At 30.0% G+C, this 5,449-nt stretch overlaps 1 long non-coding RNA gene across 1 annotated transcript; it reads right to left on the bottom strand.

The window, feature by feature from the left end:
- Window positions 1–254: 254 nt before the first annotated feature.
- LOC133181381 (uncharacterized) lies at window positions 255–5,243 on the bottom strand. The gene is made up of 3 exons (XR_009720466.1): window positions 5,136–5,243; window positions 4,365–4,432; window positions 255–2,387 (listed from the first exon to the last, which is right to left on the bottom strand). It is a non-coding gene; the product is annotated as an uncharacterized LOC133181381 (long non-coding RNA).
- Between the last annotated feature and the right edge of the window lie 206 nt (window positions 5,244–5,449).

The following is a 5,449-nucleotide window of genomic DNA, read 5'->3' as shown; positions in this document are numbered from 1 at the left end:
GTAAAATACATGAAAAACTGCTATTTGCAAGAATTTCTAATGTATGTAAAATATATAAAATACTGCTATCTGCAAAAGCTAAACAAATGTGAGAATGAATAAAATTCAAATAACTCTTCGATTCTTTTATGTACACTAAAATATGTTAATGAACATAATATATATATATATATATATATATATATATATATATATATATATATATATATATATATATATATATATATATATAAGTATTAAATCTGTCCCTAAAATTCATAACTGGTTCCTTTTAAATTTATCTTCCAGATATGTTACAGAAAATATAGGGTCTCAAAATCCATCTTAGTAAAAAAAAATTGACACAGAATGCAACAAAACACAAGGTTGCATACTTTATTATTTGTATCAAATTTTATTTTTTAGCGAAGAAATTTCTTTCCGGCAAACATGTGAAAATTGCAAAAGGGAATGCATATAACATTTGAAAGAATTATAGCACAGTAATGATTTGAATTGCACATTTATACAATCTCTAAAATATTGTTCAACTTCTGCTCTGTAACATTTCTATCATCATAAAATTACCAAAATCTGTGGTTAAGTTCAGATCTTGGCTCTCTGAATTAGTTCACGTTTCATAAAAAAAATTCTTTTCCATAACTAACATGTTTCTGTTTTGTCATCTACCACCTCCCTTAACCCACTTGTGAAAGTTTTTTCCCTTAGTTTGTGGAAACCAACGCTTCATTATAATGCTTTCCTTTATTGACAAATGCATCCCTTTAAACTTTTTAATTATCTAAATCTTTTATTTCAGAACAAATATGAGTGCGACTTATAATGCCTAGCTCACTATTTAAAGCTTGAGACAACTCATAAAAGAATTTATCCTTGTCTGCCATAATTTTCTCTGCTACCATTTATTTCTCAAGCCCTTATAAAAGATTGATTTTTTTCACAGTTTGAAGTATTTTGATGTACAAGTTTAATCTGTTTGAATGTATCTTACATCACTGTTAATACTTGAAGGCAATGAAATTATCAAAATAGTGTATGTATTCATACCACATCAGGAGAAAAAGTTACATCAATCGCAGAGGACAATGCATTAAAACAAATGCAAATCCAGGTAATAAAAAAAATGAATTAAAATGTAATCACTAAGACAAGCAAGAAATAAGACACGTCAGGTATGAGTTACATTGCAATCAGGTGAAACGAATGCCAAGGGTTTATATAATAAACCTTTGTGCTGATACCAGAGAAAGGAAAACTTACATAACATAAGACTATTTTTGAGTCGTGTTCAGCTTTAACTTTGCAACAGTTGATGGATGTGGCAACTCCTCTACACAAACATCAACTAGACCTAATACTTCTTTAATAATGGGATTGATGTGCTGAACAGCAATATTTCTACTTCTAAATTCATATAAAATTTTTCTTAACTTAAAATCATATGGATTACCTCTACTTCCAGGGTTTCTCAAATTTATTGTTTTTCGATTTTCATTGTCCTGAAACATTTTATTTTGCAAAGTTGTCTTTAAAATTTCAATCTCTTTTTTAAGGTCATTTATATCTGATTTCATTGTGTTACATTGGGTACCAACAGAAGCAATATTTTTCTTTTGAAGTCTTTTAACTCTAAATGACACAGACGCTTTTAATTTTACACGAAGGCTGCTCATTGTGGTCTGTAACCTTTTAATTGTTTGTTGGTTTCTCTTTAGTTTCTGATTCAATACTTGTACTTTGATATCTTTTAACCTTTTCCTTACTTTTTCGTTTTCTTTTCGCAATTTCTCACATCCAGCACAAGAACCATGAGGTTCAGTCTTTTGTCTTTTGTTTCTTTGTTGCACTCTGTCAATTCCTTTTTGTTTCTGAGCGGGCAAAATAAATTCCGATTTTAATTTTTCAAGATACTTGTCCTTATTTGGAAACTTCCTAAGTCTTTTAATTTCATTTAAAGTTCGCCTTGCTTTGGTGTATAAGCTAGTAGGATTTACAAGTTCCTTTTCTATTTGAAGTATTTTACAAATTTCTTCATGAAATGCTACAGAATTACCTTGCACCTTTTTGAAAATATTCATCATGTCGGAATTACTAATCATATTAGTGAGTTTCGCAGTATAACTGTGTTCTTCCATATCTAAATGTTATACACATGTATTCTTCAATACAGTGAAAATCAAGTCATGCATTTATAACTTACTCTATTACATAATATGGGAAACTTGCACAAAACATGACAGTGACTGACAGTGGTGATGCACAAAATATTTTTTTCAAAAAGTAATTTGTGCAGACATCACAAAAACACCATGATGAGAGAGAGTACTTCTTTTGTGCAGTGAAGATATCGTACAGTAACTGTATGGATTCCCGGAATAATGTCTTCTCTACAAAAAAAGAGGGAAAATTAATATATGTACAATTAAAATATGTTACTTTTATCATTAAACATGATTGAAGCATATTACATTATTTGGTTAAAAAATTTTAAAATATTATTTAAAAATTGGAATATTATTACCATGATTGTTGTACTGTAATCATTATTATTAATATTCAATTTAATGATCATTACTATTGGTATTTATTTATAATTAAAAGAATACATCCTATGTATTGTATATCCATGTACATCGTAACATTATAGACACAAACTATAAACAGCTGATTGCAAAGGGAGGTAATTAAAACAAAATACCACTTTAATATTTTAAAAAATCACTGACAAAAATTGCTTCATTTATATAACTTGTAACTTTCCACATATATTTTGTACATATTCCCCCATCTATTAATTATTAATAGAACCTGCAAGAAACACACATACCTTTGCAAATAAATATTTTCTTCTGTTCTACGTTTCCAACAAGTGTTTTAATTTTTTTAATCATCTTAATTTAAAATTAATCAAGGTGTTTCGCTTCTGACACTATCAAACTGTCAGAAATTGTTCAGAATGTCCTTTTTAATCATATATAAACAGACCAGATTAGTTTTTTGTATATTACAATATCCCGAATGGAATAGGTCTATACGATCATGAGGATTGGAATAAAAAAATTTTATCCTTATTAACAATACCTAAACATCATTTGAGGATCTCTTCGTAAGAATAAAAGAATTTGCTTATTCAATACATACATACTTTACGTACTATTGAGAATATAAAATTGGTGTTGACAAATTAACATTAATTAAAGATTTTATACGGAAGAAGGGGGGGGGGGTGATGCTACAATCATTATATACACGTACATGCATGTTTAAAACAGATTATCATATGAATTAAGAAAAACAATGCTAGTTTTTTCACTGGTTTTTATTCAGATTGATTTTTTTTAAAATTAAACTAGAGCATATTAAAGTAGAAAGAAAAATACATAAAATGCAGTAGTTATTTTGTTATGTATAAGCTGTTTAATATTCTGGGAGATTGTGAAGGATGTCCAAAAATATTTAAAAATTCATTTTTCATATCTAAATTTATTAACATATGCCCTCTAATGTACAACTTCATTTGTTGTTGAACATTCCATTGTTAGTCTACATGTAGTTGTCAATTTCTTATATCATAAATAAATATGAATACATGCTGTTTGTTCACTGTCATTTTTTCCTATATCAATATGAGTCCAGATGTATACATTTTTTGCATACTGTCACGTACCTATATATATTTTTTAATTTGTTTAACTTGCATCTTTGTTCATTTAAAAAAATATTAATTGAATGTAATTGTGTATATAGATACCTTCCAGAAATATTTACGTTATTATTTTTGTTCAGATAAAAGGCAGGGCTAACAAACAGTATTGACGAATTTACAATCATAATTCAAAAGTCACAGTCTGAGAATGAATAAATATAAAGGATACAAAGCAATCACAATTACAACCACAATGGGGACTATCACATCAATAAATAGCAAACAGTGTCAAAGAGATAGCATACATATACCAGATACAAATGCAACCAAATATACTTGAAAGTCAGAATGTTTATATAATGGAAATTAAGTTACAAATGTATACTAAAAATGATAGTGTTGTTGAACCATTTGTTATGTTTTTACTGCTTCAACACAAAAAATTGAATTTGAAAAAAAAAAAAACTAATTGATGTGATCTTGATAAAATAAAGAATTAAAACATTATATATAACAATTCATTTTGTTACTTGGGAATATAACTGCTGCAAAAACTTTAACCTGTTTACTCATTTAAAAATTGTCAGTCATTGCGAACATATAACCATCAAGTACACTGTATGTTTGAAGAAAATCCACTCAGAGCGAACAGGGAATTAGGATGAAACCATTCAGCGCGCATACTATTACAAGTTTGAAATGCATACGACATACTTACCAATTCATATTCCCTGTCAATCGTGTCTTTACAATGCTGATTCCATAAAGAATGTATTTTGTAATAAACTGAAACAAACGATGAATTTGAAGCTTTTTACCAAACAGACATATTTTTTTCATGAAATGAACGTTATATTTACCACTGTTTACATAGTCATCTAAATCGCCATGGACAGAGTTGGTATAGAATGTATTGGTGTTAAAATGCACTGGCAGATTTAGAGGGGTAGCCCAGGGGGCCCGCCCCCCCCCCCCCATTGTGTCCAAAACATATACAAGATTTTATAAATCAATTTTTTTTGGTGTGGCCGTGGGCCCCTACCCCGACCCCAAACTGGTCGGGTCCCCCTTTTCAAGATTCCTGGATCCGCCACTGAGATGACATGTTTTACCTGTAGACTTCTTTGGACATTACAGTAAAACATACGTACTACATTTCCAGCTACATCTTTGAATAAAATTATCCCCTACTCAACATTTTGTCATTATGCCATGTATTAAAATTAGATGAAAAGAAAACTTGTAACAAAACCTTCACTCATTCTAACGTAAAATGAAAATGAATGAAAAGCTGCTATCATTAACTTCATTTTTTGAAGAAAAAAAAATCATAACGACCTTTGGGTGCCATAGCTTGAAAATCCAAGACATCATCTGGTCATGGTGATGTACAGATATTCATCGGTAATTTCTAGGATTTTAAACGCCAAACACCGTAAGTAAATAACATAAATTTTATACTATAATTTAATGATTTGATTTCACTCACTTAGACAATGGCACTTCCCAAGTAATGTCCTGCGTCCCGATATATCCAACAGTGTGGCGGTACCCCACTATCTCATCTGCCGATCTGGTTTACACGGACTTGTCTCCACAAATAAAATCAAAACATCCCCTGATTTAGAGTTATCGTTCTTTGGAATACAAGTCAATGCGCCCCCTAACAAAACCGTCCCGGTCAAAGCGCGCCATAGATTTGGTCAATGAGCCCCCTTATATAAAATTTTACAGAAAAATGTAGTTTAAAACTGTCCCATAATATTGATCAAAGCGACCCCTAATTTTGGGCAAAACGTCCCC

The sequence above is a fragment of the Saccostrea echinata genome, unplaced genomic scaffold (assembly GCF_033153115.1).
Source record: "Saccostrea echinata isolate AGI-Se365-2 ecotype Australia unplaced genomic scaffold, CSIRO_AGI_Sech_v1 ptg000008l, whole genome shotgun sequence".
Classification (NCBI taxonomy): domain Eukaryota; kingdom Metazoa; phylum Mollusca; class Bivalvia; order Ostreida; family Ostreidae; genus Saccostrea; species Saccostrea echinata.
This window is presented reverse-complemented; position numbering and strand designations above follow the sequence as displayed.